General features: G+C 46.2%; 1 protein-coding gene across 1 annotated transcript in view; it reads right to left on the reverse strand.

The window, feature by feature from the left end:
- NCALD (neurocalcin delta) overlaps nucleotides 1–18,303 on the reverse strand; it is a 48,668-nt gene extending 30,365 nt beyond the window's left edge. Inside the window, exon 1 of the mRNA XM_038127169.1 lies at nucleotides 18,129–18,303. The gene's annotated coding sequence lies outside the window, so the exon portion shown is untranslated. The remainder of the gene's footprint in view (nucleotides 1–18,128) is intronic.
- Between the last annotated feature and the right edge of the window lie 2,938 nt (nucleotides 18,304–21,241).

Genomic DNA, 21,241 nt, shown 5'->3' on the forward strand with positions numbered 1-21,241 from the left:
GCATATACCAAGAACATTGCTGGAGCTGCAATGTAAATGCTGCCTTTTCAAACATGAAGACAACCAATTTCTCAGGCAAGTCTGGTGGAGCTTGAGAACTCCTCTAGCATGGCCAAGAGAAATAAAGCTACTGCCACCAGCATTACATGGGCTTCATGCCTGTGGTTTCTAACAATACCATCCTAGCAGCATGGCCAGAAGAAAATTTAATTCAGTGAAGTTCCAAGAAGCTCTGGTCTCACTAGCAGTGCAAGGCAGCTCGATCATGAATGGAAATCAATGACCTGTTAAGACTTGGGTGTTGGACTAGATGACCTTTAAGGGTCCTTCCCAACCTCAATTATTCTCTGATTCTGACTTGTGATGCCTTGAGGGGCACCTGTCTGCCTCTCTGCACAGCTGCTCCATGCACATGCAGCCACCTCGTTCCCTGGGCCTTGACCACACTGTAGCAGAGCCATTCCCATCTCTGAGGCTGCAGAGATGGACGAGTTCAGCAGTTGCACTGCTGAGGTGTAAGCTGCCATCCAGCCTAAAATGCTCAGCTCTTGGGCTTTCCTCCCCGGCTGCAATTTCTGTCCCTCAGCTGCTGCCACAGGAGGCCTGTGGGTATCGAGCAATCCCCAGACACCATCAGACCTCGTGCAATGCCCAGCGCATTCAGCCCTCCCTGAGCCCAAAACATGAACAAAGGCCTGAGCTGTCTGCCCAGCACCACTGTGCCACAGGCTGCTCTCTCCCTCCTCCTTCTGCTGCCGAGCTGCAATAGCCAGTGGGAATCAGCATCTCGTGTGCCACCAGTGCTCAGAAGCCGCTCCTGTTTCCAGATCAAAGGCGCAGTGGACTGGCAGTGCTTGTGGCTCTCTGAAACTCCTTGGAAGAGTAGGGTGGCCAGGAACTGCTGCAGAAGAGGGGAGGAAGCAGACAAGGCGAGGGAGGTCTTCTGGGCCAGACAGCATTCCCTATTTTACTTGGAGGGCTTCTCAGAGCCCTGCTCCACATGACTTTTCACGTGAGCTGCAAAGAGTGACAGCAGATGCTGGTAGACAGAGGGGGGGGAGATTTTAGTGCTGCTCTATTTCCTTCCCTGGAAAATTTGCTTTTGTAGGAGGAGGTCAGAGACACAGCAGCAACCTGAGGGAGGGCGTTCTCGCCTGCTCTTCTGAAGGACTGGAAATTGAATGGAGTGGAGTGTGCCATGAAGCCTCATTTCACTGGAGCTTTTATCTTTTAAAATTAGGTTAGGAAATTTATTGCTACAGTAGCTTAATCCCACAGTGTACACATGATGGACTGGAATATGAACTAATTCTGTCAATAAAGTGACTGCCTGCATCTTGATCGTCAGATACAAGGAATTCAGTCTTCCTTTTGAGATGCTAAGCAGCTGCAGACTGGCAGACTCCCCTGCCTATGCTTCTGGTTTGGATGCTTCCTACATTCCAGTTTCTCAACAAGAGATGATGCCGTGGGAAGGGTGAAAAGGGGGGAGAAATTTGGTTCCAGACACCTGGCTGCACACTTGTGACTCTGCACTAGCCCATGGGGTGGCACAGGGCCTGCAGCCCCCAGGGACTTCTCTGACTGATGCCATGAGCTCTGCGTGTGCTGGGGACCCAGCTGTCCAGCTCTGCTCATCTTCAGTCTGTGCCCTGTACTGACAGGAGAGGCAGAGACCAGCAAAAGTGTTCCCTCTGAAGGTTCAGATCAGCAGGGAGCTTCCTTGGTGGAAGGGATCCACCGCTGGGCACTCACAGCCACGGCCCCAGTTCTGCCTGAACAGAGCGAGGGGGCTGGATGGGCTCAGAGAATGTGTGCAGGTACACACTGAGTGCTTTGAATCTAAAATCAACCTTTAACAAGATACGTCCTCCAACAAGAGCTCAGGAGAAGATTGTTTTAGTATCAAGCTCTCCACATTACTTACCTACAGAAAACTCTGGATTCAGAATCCTAAATTTCACTGTCTCTCTCCAAGCTATAGAAATCTAGTCAATACCATCTCTAAATGGAATCTAGAGAGTGAGTGAGCAAATTCCAAATTTATGGTTGGCAGAAACAGAAATACGGGAGTCTAGTTTCACAAAATTGCTTGAGCAGACCACAGTCTCAGTTTCCTCAACATGGAGTGTCAGATTGAGTTATATAATTCCTTCTTGATGTGAAGTTCCTTGATTTTAGCAAAAATAGCTAGAACACGAAACCTCATGACAAATTATAGGCTTTTCTACCTGATTGCTCAGCTGACAAATCCTCAAATTAATTATTCTTTGAGCAGCATCCAGGATAACTGGTCCACCAAACAAGTAAGATGAAGTCTGGAATGTCACAGGAGTATCTGGTCTTTGGTTTTACATCGCAGATGTAGGCACTAGGCAAAGGCTTTTCAGCCAGCCCACATTATGAAAAGGTGAAAGCTTATTGTTCAGATCAGAGAATGCTCTAATGTTCACATAAAAAAGTTAAATTATAAGCAGGGAACAAACTTAACTAGACAGACTTGTTATTTCTGAAGGCCCTTTCCTCTTTTTTTTCCTCTTCATTTTAAAGGAACTAGTTCTCATTCAGTTCATTCAGTTCTCATTTATAAAACATATTCAGAAGAAGTAGCTGATAACATAGAGAAATATATGAAACCTGAACTACTCGTAGGAAGGAGGATAAGGACTGATCTTCCTGTCATCAAAAGGGCAGCTAAATATTCTGTAATTTCTCTTCTGTTGGTCTATTGAGCCCAAAAAAGAAGTAGCTGTGTTATTTGGTTTGTGAGATGTCACCACCAAATCCTCCAAAAGTCTCTAAGCCCTTTGGCACAAAGAAGACTGTCAAATGTTTGTCAGACTTCACAGGGAGATGTTCAGGGAGAAATGTCAGAGTCTTAATTGAAGAACAAGCAGGAATGTTTTACGACTACAAGATATTTATAATCTCACACATTTTGAATGTAAAGGGTACAAATATCATTTTTGCTCTTCCTCTGCAGGCCAAGATATGAGGGACACTTGCCAGAACACAAAGGAATTTTCACCCCATTCCAAACTCCCATTTAAAAAAAAGTGTACGAAGTCTGAAAAATAAGTGTAGTCATTTGAATCATGAATTTGGCTTTATAACCCACTGGGAAACTGAAGCAGAGCAAAACACATCTGCTAACACCCCAACTTGAGCACCACAGTTGGCAAGTGCTGCTGAAGAGAGATCTCAGACTGAAGCTGTAGAAATGTTAGAGGTTAAAACTGAAGTTTCTTGGCAGAACTGACCTTATATGGAAACTCTGTAGGAAGTCTGCCTGAACTGGCTTTCCAACTAGTACATCAGCATTCATTTCTAATAGCTACATGCACATGTATAGAAAGGCTAATTCAAAACCACTTGGGTAAAATCAAAGCAAATCACTCATCTGGGGATGTGCTAGACAGAGTAAGGCAGATGTTTCCTCTTTCAGGATCATGAACTGAAATCAGAGGAGAAATCTCAGGTGGAAGGTGGTTACAGTAGGGTTCTTCCAAGCTGAGTCTTGGGATGGATGTAGTTGTACGTTTTCATTAATAACCAGGATGCATACTCTCAAAGCAGTGCAGTTACTGATGACACCAAGGTGACAGGCACCATCAGGTGGACACCGGATTACCCCACCAAAAGAATGGGACAATCCTAGCACTGGAATAGTGCAAAGGGATGAAATTCCTTATTGCAAAATGCAGCATGAGAGGGACAAGTGGGAAGAATTGATGTTCTTAACTAGAAATGATGGAGCAGGAGGAAGAGCTGAAGGACTTATATAGCCATAAGATAACAGGAAAATACCAATATGATGTGTCCTGCAGGACACAAGTGATGCTTTCTAATGAACCTGCTGAGACCAATCCATTGAGTTCAGGGAGGGTGAAATACCAATGCTCTTAATGAGCAGGTTTTGGAAATATGAGGGCTCACCTGGTTTACAGTAGTACACGGCCAGGAAAACATGCTGAGGAAAAGGGATTTTGGCCTGCAGTGGCTGCAGAGCAGGGCTATTAAGCCAAATAAGGGAATGGAAAGCCTGTGCTCTCAGAGGAGACCAGAGGCACTTGGATGTTTAGCCTTGCTAAAGAAAGGCCAAGAGGGGATATGGTTGAAGTCTATAAATACATCAGAGGGGGTAAACACCAGGGAAGGAGAAAAGCTGTTTAAACTTGAAGGACAATGCTGGCAAAAGAACAAATGGGTATAAACTAGCCATAATAAATTTTGGCTGGGAATGAGAAGCAAATCTCAAACCACTAGAGTAGCAAAGTCTGTGGAACAGCCTTCTTCAAAGATCACAAGACAAAGAGCCAAAGTAATGGGAAAATGCAATTTAAAAACTCCACAAATAAGGTCTATATGACATGGATACCTGCAGTGGACTGGGGGAATCAGAAAGGCCCCTACTGTCCTGGCTTCTGGAAGGGAAACAGCATCCAAAGAAACAAGCATGCTTCTAACAGCGGGCAGTTTTTCTGGCACAGAGGATCACCATGAGGAGAGCCAAAGGCAGTGATGTTAAATAAACAAGTTTGTGATATCTTTATCTTCCTCTGCACTACATAATCACCCCCCACCACACATCAGTGATGGGGAGTGGCAGGACTGTGAGGGGAGGTTTGGGCAAGCAGAGGAACAAGTGCCAGGATGCAACAAACAGGTCAGGAAAGCTGGCCAGCTCTGTCACTTCAAGCATCAGACAGCACTGAGAGCAGCAACACATTACTGCAAAAAATTTAACTGAAATTAAGATTTACAAGTAACCTCAATAAAATTCACAGCTGGTTGGGCTTAACCTTGGAGTCAAGAGGATTAGCAGGCTGTTGTCCAAATCATGAAATAGAAAGTTTTACATTTTCTTCGAAAGTGAATTACAGACGTGCCTGGTCTCTATTCAGCATTGAGCAATTCAAGCTTTCTACAAAATTTCACCTCTTTATTGTCATCTTTTTGTCTCCTCTAAGGAACACAATAATTTAATAATACCATTCTTTTCTTCTGAAGAGTTCTGATGACTTCACTGAAATTACTGGGTGACAGCTGCACTACAGTGTTGACTGAGCAGAGGCACAGGAAGAGGGAGGAAAGGATTTTTTCATCTGTATGACTTTTTTATCAGCTGGTCATGTGCTCCTGGGCTAGCTGGGGTCAGTTTTCAAGATTCCTGGGTTGGCAGAGACTCACAGGAGAATGCCACAGAGAACAGACTCTCATCAGGCACTTCTTGACCCTACCTGGGCTCAGAGGCACCTAAACCTCCTGACAGCCATCCTTCTGTCCTTCTGCCTCAAGGCATGCCCAGCACTGTCTCACTTGTGACACTGGGAAGGCACCATGTGTCCAAGCCACACCATGACAGATATGGAGGAATTTCTCTGCTTATCAGACCTTCACTCAGTTTTCAAATGTCCACCTAACAGTGAAGAACACAGGCAGCAAGGAGCTCTTGTTCTAGGACACCACCTTGGACTGACCTCTTCTTTTTTCTCCTCTGAAAAATATTTGCTTGGGGTTCAAAATAATAACAAAGTACAAAACAGTGAATGGCACCAAGGCACTTGACTCTGCACAACAAAAACTAGCCATGCATGTGTCTGCAAGCACAAAGGGCCACCAGAGTTCTCTGCCATCCGCCGAGCTTCCAGAGGGCAGCACCAAGCGCAGTGAAACTGGCTGGAGATGAGATGGGGAGATCAACAGCTCATCATCTGAACCCTGTGCCTACATTACGGCTGCCTCATGAGTTTCCTCAGGGCAAGAATAAACAGCTGAGAACAGATACCACAAAACCTAACAAATCCACCTGATGTCATTGTCTCTTGGGGGTTCTGTAATACAGTTAAGTGCTGTTCCCAGGAGAACTACCAAACCTAATTACTCGTCATGGCTGCATTAGATGAAGAAGGTGCATGTTGCTGATAGCTGCCTAGTGGGAACATAGAGTAGATCTCCCTTTTGTCCACTTTTAATTAAAGCAATCTTCTTTGTATATTAGATTCAGTAGTTTATAATGAAATGCAATAAAGATTCCTTGAGTAAATCTCTTACTTTTCTTAATATGTTTATCCAATTTAATGGAGTTTCTAATTGATTGAAAGAGGAGCAGCTTCAGAAATAGTGTGCTTAAACAGACATGACAAACCATGCAATCAATAACCCAGGTTTTTTCAAGGCTAATGCCTGAATAACAAGCACGTCCCACAACGGTGCCACTTCCATTTGTGCCAGACACCTGAGAAGCAGCAATCATAAACCTCTGCAATGGCTGGGAGAAAAACCTGTCGTTCTGTCACCTGTGCAGACAAATTTAGCACTCTGTGAAATCTTCATCAAAATTACCCACCAGCAGAATTAGGTAACCAACTTCAAAGAGCAAGGAACAGGGGGTTGTGTCCAGTTGAGCAGCAGCAATTTGGACAACACTGATTCTTCAGTGGAAAGGTTGAAGAAAAATGCAAAATATGGTACGGAACAAGAAATGCAAACACTGATGAGACACACAAATGGTTGAATAGTCTTTTATTATCAGATGAAATAACAATGCCTTAAAATAGGATCCCATTTGGGTTAAAAAATGAACAAAGTCAAGGAACTGTAGATTAGAGCCAGGTGCTTAGTGGAACAAGAAATTTCAGAACATTTTTGCTTTTATCTGATGATTCTTGGAAGAAACACTTGTGTTCATATTTCTGAAAGAAATATTTCCTGTTGTTGAGCTTTCCTTTGAAAGACATATTTCTGTTTCACTACTGAGAGCAGTTGCAGAGCTATAAATGCACAGCAGGCCACGCAAGACAGATCTTTAATTATACCTCTGCTTCCGTGAGTTCATTGGGAGCCAATTGCTCAAGGCTAATAAGGATTAAAACATATTCAATGACTCTGAAAAACTGTCTTAATGCTAGTCTTCCCAAATCCCCTGTATTATTTGGAGCAATACAAGCACAGCAACTCCTGTTTGCAAGTGAAAAGGGAAAACTTTACACTTTCACACAGTCATGCCCAAGTCCTGCTTTACTAAACCCCACTGTTCAAAGGTTTTCAGCCAGTGTCCTCATGCTTTGCAGGACTCTGATGTAAATCTACAGATAATATCAGAGTTCCATATGATGGTTTCCATGTAGCACTAAGTGATCTGTGACCAGACATGACTGGGAAATTCAGGGAAAGTGGAAGACACTCCATGTCTAACAGAGGAAGTAATTAAAATAATCAAACCCACCTGAAAAGCTGCAGGCAAAGAGATAGGCAAATGCCCCCCTGGCTCTCTCAAACCCTACTGACATTATGCTCCAAGGTCAAAAACATAAAGGTTGAATTCAACAAAACCAGAAGTACTGGGAGAAAAATGCATTCAGAAATGTCCTTTGCTTTTGACCTCTTTCAACCCTGAAGTTTTATGAGGACAGCACCTGGACATCACTTTGCAGAGTGAAATGTGAAATTCATGGTAGTGCTGTGTGGCAAAGTGCTGTACGTGGTGCTGGGCAGTCCCCAGGGAGCTGTAGAGTGCATTGTGCAGTGCACAGTGCTCACTTCAGGCAGAGGAGGATTTGGAAAACAGATTTTAGGCATGAGACAGCATTAGAAAAGTGAAACTTGTTGGTCTCTTGCTGAGAAGGCTAATACAGATAATAACCATTTTCTTATTCTGGAGAAATGATAGAACAGTAGTGGATACTGACCTATGCATTTTTCACATCTTATAATAAATGGATTGTAAACTAGAAAATAATTAAAACTGAGCCTCACAGGAGAAAGAGTATGTACTGAGAAACAACATGAAATCAGCATCAAACCCACACTCTGTAAAGTCAGGTCAGCAGTGTACATGATAGGAACATGATAATGTTCCTCTGTACAAACAGAGGAGTAAAGAACCTGGTGCTCTATGGACCAAAGGCTTTTCTTTATCCTTTCTACCAGCCATGTTCCTTGTTTCCTTCACTTTGGTCCTATTACAACCCCACTGCTGTTTTTGACAGACTGGAGTTGCCAGCCTTTTTGTCATGCTCCAATGGGCTGATTTCCTGGCTGTGGTGAGAGCCTGCAGCTCATGAGCTCTACCTAGACCTGGGCTTCAGAAAAAACACTTTTCTATTTTTAAGGCTCTTTTTTCCCCCCAAGGATTCTCCTCCAGTTATGCACGATGACATTTACCTGTGACTATGGAGCAAATGCATGTGGGTGCATTCCCACTTGGGGCCAGCTGGCACAGAAGTTCCCTTGTCTGTGCTATTGGACTCTGCACCCTCCTGAAAAGTGACTGTGTGCCATCTGCCCCCTGGAATGGGCCCAGTGGGCAGGCTGGGAAGATAGGAATTGATTGGGAGTTAGACTGGGATAGGCACTGCTCTGCAGAGAGAGGGATTTTGACTATTGTGCTCTGGTGCTGGGTCATCCCCTGTTTCATTTATTATGGACACAGTCAGTGGCCATAGTACAGACATAGCCATTATCTCAGGAAACTGGATAGCTTGTCACCAAGTAGGTGACATGTCAGTGTCAAAACAAGAAATATCAAGGCTTGGGGGAAGTAAATTCTTACCTAGTGTGGGATATTAAGAGCGAGTTATGAACTAGACCCAAAGTTCAAATCATTTGGGGCATGCTCTACAAGGGGCCTTGGGCTCAGTGATGAATTTGCTGGGGCTCTGAAGGGGTTTTGGGTCATGTGCACACCAAGGAGCTGGACTGGGTGCCAAGGAGGGCAAAATGTCCCCACGGAGCTCAGCCCTTCCACCTCCAAATAGCAGCCTTGGTTGGCTTGACCCTTGCACCCCAAATGCCAGTGTTTGTGGGCTCAGCCTCCACCTACACTAAGCACACCTGTTGCTGGGGTTATTGCAGACTCCAGAGCACAGTGAGGGCTGTGGTATGGCCAGTGCAGCTCCTCAGCACCCCGCACTTGGACAGCTGCACCTGTTCAAGAGGCCGGTGACTCATCTGGGTCTGGCCACCTCCGGCTGTGACGCCTTTCTGTAGGGCTCAGGGGATTTCCACAGAGAGGCACACGCTGCTTGTTCTGGTCAGTTCTGTGTGCATGCAGCAGTGAAGCAGCTCCTCCTCATCCTCCCACCAGGGCCACAGGAGAGCTGGCTGATCTCCAGAAAAGGCAGTGAGAATGGGATGCTCCTCTCTCTGCTCCTGCTCGGTGCTTGGGCAGCCAGCCAGCCATAGTGAAGGTGAACTGCCGAGATGTGGTGACAGGCAGCCACTGCCACGAGCATTTAATTTTTAATTCCTCTAAGGGCTTCTTTGCTACCATCCCTCCTTGTAGCCCTAGGGGAAGGCTGCTGGCACCTGTTTCTGGAGCTCACCTTGTTTGTGTTTGGCTGCATGCCTGACTGTGAGGGAAAAGGGAGCGGGATCCCCGGCCGGCCCTGGTGGGTGTTGTCAGGAAGCCCCTCCAGAGCAGCTGCTTTCCTGGGCCAGCAGTCAAGGGCGGGACACACAAGGTGCTTTGAGGGCTGGAACTGCCTCCCAGCTCAGTGGGATCTGCCTGCATCACTAGTTCTGGAGCCAGGCTCCTTTGGGGTTATTTTCCCAAAAGCATCCTTTCCTTCTTCTTCAAAGGAGCATCCACCAGCAGGAGGTGCTTCTTTTCAAGTTGGGCTATAAAAACAATGGACAGCATGAGCACACTGCCCAACACTTGCGCCTGGTAAAGCAAGGACTGTCAGGGAGGAATTACTGGGCTTGCCAGTGAGGAAGCAAAATTGTGTGAAATACTGATATAGCCCTCACTGCAGACACAGGAGCATGCAGCTGTCCCGCTCAGCCTGCAGATCCCCTCTTCTCCCCACTCAAGTCATTCTTCTGCTTTAAAATGTTATTTTGGGAAAGAAATGAATAATGGGAATAGCACTGTAAAAGCATGGGGAATTCAGCAAACAAAAGAAAAGCTGCTATTTTTGAGAATGTCTCAAATGGGTAATTGTGGCTTCTTTTAACTCCTTCTCTCCCAGCTGCCTCCTCAACACCCTGTTTGGAGTGCCATCTGCAAGCATGGTGGGAGCAGCATCCAGGAAGGGTGTGTCTTACTACAGGCTCTTGGAACAACACCACAGCCTAATAATAACTGGCACATGGTGAACTAATAGTGAAATACTCTTCAATTTCTGATCAGATTCCTTGAATTGAAGCAGGGGTTTCTGCAAAGGTCCCAGTGTATAACAAAAAGAATAAAAGTCAGGCAAGCAGTCACCCTGATAGTGCTTCTGTCACCTTTTGCCATTTCTGAAAGAATTGTATTTTTCTAATTGAAGCATCACAAACATTATGTGTCCATGGTGAGTGGAGGGGTCTGACTCTGCACAACAGCAGAGAACCTTGCCCCAAGTTCTCAGCTAAAACCATTGCTGCAAGAAAAGAAACTGAATCTGCCGAGGCAGCAGATCCAGTTAAGCGGTATAAACTCATCTTTAACAAATTCACCAAGACCCCCATGGAGCAGATGTGGAGCATGTTATACTGCTGTTTCATCAGCTCTCATTTTTTCTTGCCACTGGTGTGGCCAAATGGGCAGGTCTCTTTGCAGCCCTGGTCAGGGCTGGCATAGCTCTCCCGCCTGCAGCATCCTGTGCCAAGGAAAGGCACGGGTGACATCTGGGCCACTACTGCAGATGGCCCTGCAGTTCCTCCTGACAAAAGCAGCCCTTCTGGGCTAAAATCTAGCAGAAGAGAGGCAAAATAGGAAACAAATGTGGGGGAACCACTGCCCTGATGACACTGAAGGAAGAGCAACCAAAGTCTGAGTTCATGTTTTCAGTTCCTAAAGCAATCCTATTCTGCCCAAGTGCTGCTGTGCATGTTGGCCAGGACTCCCATGGATGCCATGGAGGTAGCAGCAGGGACAGGGGATACTCTCTCACAGGCAATCTCATTTCTGAATTGTCAGAAAGAATTGTCTTTGTTTCATAAAGATGACTCTAAACACTGCTCCCCGGACTTTCTTTTCCAAGAGCAGTATGAGAAAATAAATACCTATTTTTTTGTTCAGAAAGAGTTCCTCTTTGCATCCCTCTGACCTTCCCAAGTCCCAGCACTTCTGCCTTTCACTGAGTTCTGCTTTTCAGCTTCTACCTTAGTGGTGACAAGGGGGACAAGGGGGACTTCCTTAACAGGAGTCGCTCAGCTCCTTCACCAGGCCATTTGCCTCAGGAGAGGCAAAGCAAAACACAAATGGTCTTTTTGCAGAAGTTCCCACTACCCAGTAACTCAGAGACCAGAAAGTCTACACAGACATCAGAGCTGTAAGTGGTTTAATATCACGTGCCATCAAACATTACATGCCTTGCAATTCACGTTAGGGATTTTGATTAAGGAAACCCTTGAACATGGCAAGGAAGAACTGTGAATTCTGATAATGTTCTCAATTTTTAGCAGTAAAGTAATTGAAAATGAAGGGTGAAGTGAAATAATTGAAACATGAAAACTGTGTGCTCTGTCAAGCCAGCAATAACACTCAAGTGAGAGGAGATCATGGTTAGACTGAAAGATGTATCCTTGGCCAGCCGTAATTTTGCACTCTTCTCATCCATATCAGCCTGTGAAATAAAAACACAGGCCACCCTTCTGGTGGGACTGTTTCAGTAGGGTCAGAATGACTTTCCATGAAAAGCCTCATACATGATAAACAGTGATTAATGGGATGCTTGACAGACAGGTCCAGAGGACAGCAGTGCTTCTGCTGAGATATAATTGCTCTAATTGGACCTGGGCTTGCAAAGATGGTAAAGCTGAAGAGGACTCTGCAATCTTATTGCCATTCTGCACAAAAGAATACTGTTGTGATAGGAAGCACATAGCAATTCTGGAAATAATCAACAGCTTTGTGCTCGCATCCCCCTGGCATCTTGGATTTGTGAACACAACGTGAGCAGAATATTTCTTTAGAGTTAAAGGTTCTCAGGCTGAATTGCTTCATGAAATCCCTTTAAGTGTTATTCAGCTTAAGTTAGACACTTCATATGTGCTGGATCCATTGTGGTTTTGCAGTCCTGGAGGAGATGCAAAAAGATTGTGTGAGGCATAATCAGGAAGTCTTGCTGCTCCAGGAGTGAGGAAATTTGTTAAGGAAAGAAGCCAACTTTGACCTTCTTCAGCTTTAACTTGTCTTCTCTTGGGTGATAGCCTGTAAACCACCTGATCTGCTTTTCTAATAAAACCTCTCTGCAAGTAATGTTGGATGTCTCCAAAAGCTGATCTCTTCTATTTATAACAGCAGAACAAGCATGAAGCTATTGTTGTCAAGTAGCAGGCACTGCACAAGGGTTGACTGTGCAGTGCTCCTCCAGCCCTACTTTGAACCCAGTGCCCAGAAGAGAGAGCAGCCCTGTTAGCCACAGCTACATCACACAACAGCTAAACAACATCACTGCATCACTGCTAACACAGGCTGAGTCTCCCGACTCCTTCAGACAGCTCCGTTTCACAGAGCAAAACGTCTTGTCTGTCCTGTTCTGCAGATGCCAGAGCTCCCTGCATGGGCAGATGCAGCAGTGCAAGAACATCAGCCTGCCCTGGACACATCCTGCCAGCACACACTCAGTCGAGCCCTGCCAAAGGATCTCCTTCCCCCCTCATCCCATCCCTCCTGGTCCACCATGTCCCTGTGGCTGGACAGCCTGGCTCTGGCCTGCTCCCAAAGCCCATTCTCTTGACAATGAAATTCAGCACACAGCTAAGAGGCTTTGTGACACATGGGGCAGGCATAAACCTGTCTCAAAGCCTTTCAGCTCCCATGTGCAGACACAGTCAGTTGAAATGCTGCCTCCTGCTCCTTGGCAGTTCCTAAGTAAATGTCCAAAAATGCAGTTCAGGATGCTCAGGAACTGCTCATGTCCCACCTGTAAACCAGTACTTGCACCTCAAGCAAGGTCACTTGTCCCTAAAGAGCCAACCTGGCTTACTGCACCCTCCCTAAGAGAAATGATCATCTGCAGTGACACTCTGAAGCTCCTGTCCTATGCTCATATTGCAAACACCAGACACAGGGGGCAGGATGTGCATCACCCAAAATGTGAGTGATGGGACAGACATCTTTCCCAGCACCCAGGCAAAGTGACAGGGCTGTGTGCAGAAAGGTGGCCCTGGGCAGCCATGGGAAAAGGCCTTGATCCTCAGAGCACTCTGGGGGTGACAGCATCCCTGGGTCACTAGGAACCATGTCACCAGCCAGCCCATGTATCCATGCCGTCCTTGGGGTCACAGGTCCACACTTCTTTTCCGGTCCTGACATTTCCTCTGCAGTAGCACTGTGACTGTCACTCAGCAGGACTGTGACAGATGTATGGGGACATCAAAGCATCAAGCATGCCCCACACTCAGCTTCTGTCTCTTCCCAATGCCATCCTTGCTTTGTGCATCACAGGCTTGGTTTCACATAAGGACCTGACCAATGTCCCAACAAGGTGGTGGGAAAAATTGGCCATGGATGATGCTCTCCTAAAAAGTGCACGTCTCAAACAAAAGCACATGGGATTTGTCAACAGAAGCCCAGCTATAGAACAAAAGACATGTTTGTTTCCAGGTAGTATGTCTATGACAAGCCATAGATTATCACAAGAATAAAAAACATAAGGATTGACATCAGTGGGGTTTATACAGCTAAAACTTTTCACAGCACTGGGAACACGTACTGCAAAAAATAGTAAACTACAAAAGAAGATAAACAGAGCTAAACCAAGACCCACCCTCAGCTATCTTCTGTGAAAGGAGGCGTGGCTGGGAATTTCAGGTGCTGGGCAAATTGAAACCAGCATTTCAGATCAAACGACAAGCTTCTTAATTTTTCTGCATGTAAATCAGATCCTTACATTATGGCAGTGTCATTTTGTGGCTGAAAGCAATTCAGCAGCTATCAGCACAGCCAGTGTGAAATTCAGCAGAACAGGATCTGAGCCCTTCAGCTCGTAATGACTAGATGATTCTGTGGAAATGAATCTTATGAAAAAATGAAGTTAAGCAGAAAGTTGACAGTATGTGAAGACCACAGAAGGGAGAGGAACTTTACAATTCAGCCTTCACATTTTCCACCTATAGGATTTCAACATTTGCTAAAGTTGTAGTAAGGGCAGCTTCTTCACAGTGCTCCCTCTGGGAAATATCACATTCAGCAATTCCTGAATTACAGTTTCTAATTATATTTTCATACTGTAATTCTGTCTGAAATGCAAATTTGATGACAGAATAATTCAATCCATATAAAATAATTACAAAACTACTGTTTCTCAACCCTCAACTCATACTCCCTGCTATTTAAGAAGATAAATTTAACAGCTGCAAAAGTACAGCCAAAACATAGTCTATTTTTTAAACTGTTATCTGACTATAGCTGTCTGTACAGATTTTGGCTCACCATAGAAGATTATTTCTAAAATATGACTACCAAAAACATTCCAGAGTTAGGATTTTTGTTGCTTTAGCTGGGAATCAACAGCCAGGTCAGCTTTTATTCTGCATTCAGAGTATCCTACGTATGGCATCTGTGTTTAATTGGAAAAACAACTGTTGGTTAAAATGCCAAATCTCTACTGCAGATCAGCTATCATTTAAAACAGTTGTTCTTAATGTTGATGCAGACATTAAATTAGCACAATGTAATGATTTTTAGCAGAGTGGGAACCAACTTCTGCAATAAGTAATTTAAGATCCTGAAACTCCATACTGAAGCATCAGTTCCCACTGACAACTGCCATCCTCTACAGAGGATTTTATTCCCCCCATGAATATTGCCTCAGCAGTAACTAGGACCTTTAAAAAGACAGCAGAAATTGCATTCTCTTTGAAAAAATTCAAGGAGTAGTGTTCCGCACTGCAAGGGGTTTTTAGGTTTTATTATGATTCTGGCCTAAATTTAGATTGTCATTGCCCATCAACTCAACCAGATCAAGGTAGAGCACACTGAGTGTGTTATTATTATGAGGCTAGAGGCATCAACAGCTCACATCTGGTTTTGATTTCCCTGCTGTATGCAGTTGTGTGAGAAGTGACTTGAGGAGATCTCAGACGTGACTTTAGACAAGCTCTTTCCTAAGGTGAAGGGCTCCAATTCCTTGGGAATTGCTGCTCTGCTCACCCTTCACCATGGACAAGGAGACTAGAGGAAGAGATCATCTCTTCCTCGTGTGTGTGCAAAGGGGGTGACATTTGTAAATGACATGAAGGCTGATGGGAAGCTGGAGGGTCAGTCTAGACTCCCTAAAAGAAGGCGGAGTGTTGCCAAGCCCATGTGCATCTCACGTTTTTTCTCTTTATGTCAGAGGATTTCAAGCCCAAGGAAGTTGGCAGTGTCAGTTGTGGCGCTGAGCAGAAGGTGAAGGATGCAGCCACCTTCCCCTCTCGGTGGTGGGAAGGAACCTACAGGCTGTTTTCTCTTTTCTCATGGTGGGTGCAAGCACGGCAGCTCAGAGATGGAAGGATGCTTAGCGTTACATTGCCTGGCAGCTTCACACACTGCCAAGGTAAACCCGAGTGCTTGTCCAAAGGGTTTGCTACAGAGCTGACCAGTGACAACAAGAGCATGAAATCATCAAGAAGAGGCACATAGCCCCAGGGCGACTCTCACACACCATTCCCTTTCCTCCTGAGCAGGGATCTGCGTCACCTCCAGTTGCAGACTCTGGCACTGCCTGTGGGCTGCCTGCCTGCAACTCATTCCCATCTCTGGGGCAAAATGGGTGGAGCCTGGTGATGGGATGCCCAAAGCCCCCAAAGACTCATCAAGAGGGGACAGAGCTGTCACTCTGCCAGGCAGGACGCATCCCTGTGCACCCTCAGTGGCATTTACCCACTTCCCCTACAACACTGCCTCTCAGACCTCTTGCAACAGCATAAACAGGACCCTTCTGCTAAAATGTAAAGCAGTTTACCATCCTTCACTCTAAGGTCAAGTTTGAGCCTTTTCAAGACTACCTCAGTATCACTAAAGAAAGATATCTCTATTCCATCTGGAGATGAGGAAGGTATTTTTAAGAACATTTCTAATGAATAGCTCTTGAGCAAAATTTGCATCAATTATTTTTCCCCTTACAGGTGGTTTCAAGGCATCAAATGCTACAGGACTCTGTATTCAAGCCTAAATGAATGAGCATAAGCCTCAGCCCACAATGAGCATCATCACTCAAGTCTCCAATCTGGGAGGTGATAGCAGCTACACATGGAGTCAAATCCTGCAGACATGAGGGTGAATGACTTCTCTTGAATGGCAGGTGCCACTCCGCTCAAATCTGTCTCCATACTCCACGCCTCGGTCCCTCTGCAGACTTACCCCAGCAGTAGAGGCTGGTGAACAAGCAGACCTTGGAGGGTGGTGGGCTGTATAAAGCACCTCCCTGTCCTCCCCTGCCAGCCCATCTCTACACTCTGGGGAGCTCACATGTGGATGGAGATGAAAGCCATGGGCTGAAACACAGCTCCCCACAGCAGCTGTGCCCAGCTCAGCCCAGGTGGGTCACTGGGCAGGGACACCGAGAGACCACTCACTCCCTGTGGAAAGGCTGCACATGGGGTGCCAACCCCTCCAACGCTGCAAGGCCCCTGCAAACCTGGGCAAAACTCACCTGTGAGGAGCCAGGAGAGATTCCCCATGCACTGGTGCAGTGGCATCAGGTGAAGAATTTAATGAAGACAATTTGAAATATTTCAGCCCCCCCCAACAATAATGTCTTAGGGCATCAGCTGAACGGGGAAGGACTGATGAGATAACACCAAGTGAAATGGTTTCGACATTTCAGATGTTTCAGCATTTATCCTTGTTCTCTGCTAAGAATGCCAAATGCAGTGAAATCCAGAGCACTAAGCCTTAACTTCCTTAGAGAAGTGCCTTCAGTTTTAACATCTGTCTTGGCTCTCTTTCTGAAAGAATTACTTATGCTGCATTTGATAATATTAGAATAATTTTATAGATTTTTTTAATCTTTTACTGCTCTGTGTTTTAAATTGTTTCGTAGCTCCACACTGTTTTAGACCAGCAGCTGCTTTAGAGAATCATTACCATTATCGATAAACCCTTTGAACTTTGGGAGGAAGGGAACAGGAGTATATAATTAGAGAAGATAAGAAAGATCTAACATACTTTTCCAGGAAACAACGCACATGATGCTTCAGCTGTAATCTGTTCTTAAAACAAATCTATATGTTCCCACACAAACAAACTCAGCCTGTGGCACTAAACTTCAGGAGCTCTGGGATATCCTTCCCCACAACAGCCACCTCGGAGTAAGCGCAAGACAGAAACAGACACAAACTCCCTCTTGTTTTCACAAAAAGACCCAAATAGCATTTCATTTTTCAATCACTGTGGTGATTGAAAAATCATGCTGCTCATGCTGCAGTTCTTTTTTTAGCTATTCTAACTGATCTCAATGCACAACAGAAAAAAAAAAAAAGAGAGAGAGAGAGAGAATAAACAAGCCCTGTGTGTGCTTGTGAGAAAAAGGGTAAAAGCCTGTGTTACAGCAACGCTGCTCTCTTGGCGTATTTCAGACACTTTTTCAGGAAGGTTGGATTCTTTGCTCTGTATATGCTGTACAGTCAGGAGCGCCGCGTGCCCCGGGAGAGGGGCAGAGAGCCCGGGGAGCGCGCAGGGTGCGGGGACTCCGCGGGAACAAAGATGACTTCAATGCTGAACTTTGAGAGTTGGATTTTAGGCTGTTCCTGGCTGCATTGACTGCTGGCTTCCCCCTCACTGGACACACTGGGTACAAACCCGCCTGAACCGGGCAGAATTAAAAACCAACAAATTCCAGCAGAGGTATAAAAACCACAGTGCCTAAACATCATTTCTTTTAACCCCCGAATGCATTAGCCTAGGATTACTCACGTTCATTTATATTCCTAAAGTGTCAAATGAGAGCGATATCATTTTATTCTCCTTTCATGGATCATTAATCTATATTTAACTCCATTTTGCCCTCTACACACAGAATTAGTAACTGGAAGCTGCTTTGCATTTATCTGATAGTGCTGGGCTTGTTCATCAAGGCAAACTTCCAGCCAAAACAAACAAGTGAATAAAAAAAATATATCAGTCACTGATACAAGCTGCTTTCTAGTCTTTTTTTTTTTTTTTAAGGAAAATAATCCAAACCCAATGAGAACATAAAGCAAATGGTTACCTCACACTGCAGAAATGCAAGTTTTTAACAGTCCATGCTCTGGCAGCCCCTGGGATTCAGCAGCAGCGGCGGCGGCGGTGGCGGTGGCGGCGGGGATGACTCCAGCATCCACCGGGCTCTCGCACGGCTTTGACGGCGCGGCCGGGACCGCGGCTCAGCCCCCGCTGACGTCAAGGCGGCCGTCACATGGCCCGGCGCCGGCCCGGGGAGCGCTGGTTGTCCTGGCAACGCCAGCCCTGCTCCGAAATTATTTCAATAGGTCATCTGTCACACTGCGCGCACGCCGGAGCCATCGCGGGCGCCCGGACAACCCAAACACCGCGGGCTTGCTGGAGATGCCTGCGCCGGGCTGCTCCCATCGCCGGCTCTTCCTTAACCCTGTCCCTGTAGGAAAACGCGCCGCTCTTCCTCTTCCTCCTGCACCCTCAGCCTCCGGCAGGAAAAAAGACATTATACACCTGGAATGATGGGGCACAAGAGCTGCCCTGCGAGGGTGCTGGGGCACCTCAGTGACATGCTGGCTAGCTAAAATTAGGGTCTTTCTAAATGACACACAGCTGAAGTTTTATTCATAGCCACGGTGACACATGCTCGCTCACCCACACTCTGCCCAGATTCGGGCGAGGCAGCAGCGGTCCTGCTGCAGTGGTGAGGGCAGCAGCCGTGCAGGGCTGCGGGCTGGCCCCCAGAGCTGCCTGGCCAGCTTAGCCTCGGTGTCTGGTCCCTCTGCTAGCCTGCACGTGATGCTTCTCCAGCTGCTCCCAGAAAAACATCATGGAAAGGGGGACAAAGCAGCGCATGCCTCCGATTCTGACTCACCTGCGCAGCCTTGTCCTGCAGGAAGAGACACAACATCAGTGTCTCCAATTTCCTTGTAACTCTAGCTAAAATCCACTCCTTCCTCCTAATTTCCTTTTTTCTCTCTCTCTGCCTTACGGGAGCCCCACCTTTCACGCATGTACCAGGAGTAGGACACAGAAGATGCAGGAGAAAGGAAAGACTTTCACCTGTGAGAAGCAGGGAGGAAAGACAAAGCGTCAGCAACAAGAAAATGCTTCTGAGCTCATCAGGTCTTATCAGCTCATCAGGATGAGTGGACAGTGAGGTGGAAAGAAAACTGAACAGCGGATCTCAGAAGGTTGCGTTCAGCCACACGGGGTCTAGTTGGAGGCCTGTAGCTCATGGTGTTCCCCAAGGCTCGATACTGTGTCCAGTATCATCCACCTTATCCATCAATAACTCAGATGAAGGGGCAGACACCTCCCACAGCAAGTTCACTGATGGCACAAAGCTGGGAGGAGCAGCCAATACGCCAGAGCCAATACCCCAGTGCAGCCCTTCAGAAGGAGCTGGGCAGGCTGGAGAGATGGGCAGAGAGCCCTCTGAAACTCAACAAAGGCAAATGCAGATCCTGCACCTGATGAGGAACCCCAGGGACCACCAGTACAGGATGGGGGCTGACCCGCTGGGAAGCAGCTCTGCAGAGAAGGTGCTGGTGGACAACAAAATGCCCATGAGCCAGCAGAGTGCCCTTGTGGCCAAGAAAACCAAAGGTATCCTGGAGTGATAGGAAGAGTGTGGCCAGCAAGTCAAGTGAGGTGATCCTGCCCCTCTACTCAGCCCAGGTGAGACCACATCTGGAGTTCTCTGTCCAGTTCTGGGCTCCTCAGTGCAAGAGAGACACGGAACTCCTGGAGTGGGTCCAACAAAGGGATAGAAAGATGATTAAGCGATGGGAACATCTCAGTTTTGAGGAATGACTGAGGATCATTCCTCATGAGGGAGCTGGCCCTGAAGAAAGGAAGACTGGGAACCTTATCAGAACCTGAAGGGAGGGCACCAAAAGGATGCAGCCAGGCTCTTCCCAGTGGTGTCAGGTGATAGGGCAAGAGGAAGTGGCAGAAACTGGTGCATAGAAAGGTCCACCTGAACATGAGGAAAAGCTTCTTTACTCGGAGAGTGACAGGGCATTGCAACAGGCTGCCCATAAATATTGTGGAGTCTCCTTCTCTGCAGCTATTCATAAGCTTTTCGGACACAATCCTAAGTAATATGTTCTGGGGAACCCTGCTTGAGCAGGGAAGGTGAACTAGATGACCTTCAGTGGTCCCTTCTAATCATTCTGTGAGCTTGGGATCAACAACAGCCAACGCTGGTTTACACAGCATTTAGTGAGTAGGGCACCTCCAGCACAGTTTACCAACCACCTCTCCAGCACCAGCACCGCCCTGGAGCTTTCTTGGGCAGCTGGTATTAGGGGGCAAAGCCCTCTGAGATCCTGAGCTGCCCCCTGGGCCTCAGTGCAAGGCAGTGAAGAGGGCTCAAAGAGTTATTACAATAGAATAAGGCAGCCCCCACTGTCTAAAACTGATGCAATAAAAAGAAGATATTCACAATTAGCTAGGAAACCTGTGACTGTTTAACAAAATAAGAATAATGTGATGAATTTTAAAAACCCACTGATTACTACATGTGTTGCACATAATCCCACATATTAATCCAATATAGAAGGCTGACACTTCATGTCAACACCCACCAATAAAATTTTATCATAACTTACAGATGTATTCTTTCACTTAATGGCAATGTTTGTACAATACTACATAAAATTTGGGTTTGCAGTTTAAAAAGATATCTCTCAACACTGTGTAGTGCATTTCTTCATATTGGTCTGACAAAAATGCATGCACCTGAGAGATTTTAATGGTTCTTAATTCTTATAAAAGCCTTTTAACAAAAGGGGACAATACAACACATGCATTTTCATGGTGACAAAACATTAAAAAAAGCATTTTACTGATTTCCTAAAGAGCTGGCAGAGACAGCCTGGCAGGATCATAGAATCAGAATGCTTCTGGTTCAAGGGGACCTTAAAAATCACCTACTTTCAACCCCTCTGCCATGGGCAGGGACACCTTTCACTAGAACAGGTTGCCCAAAGCCTCATCCAGCCTGGCCTTGAACACTTCCAGGAGTGGGACACCCACCACTTCTTCTTTACAGGGCAACCTGTTTCAGTGTCTCACCACCCTCACAGGGAGTAACTTCTTCCTAATATCTAATCTCAGCCTGCACTCTTTCAGTTTAAAGCCACTACCCCTTGTCCTGCCACA

Source organism: Motacilla alba, chromosome 2, assembly GCF_015832195.1.
Source record: "Motacilla alba alba isolate MOTALB_02 chromosome 2, Motacilla_alba_V1.0_pri, whole genome shotgun sequence".
Lineage (NCBI taxonomy): Eukaryota > Metazoa > Chordata > Aves > Passeriformes > Motacillidae > Motacilla > Motacilla alba.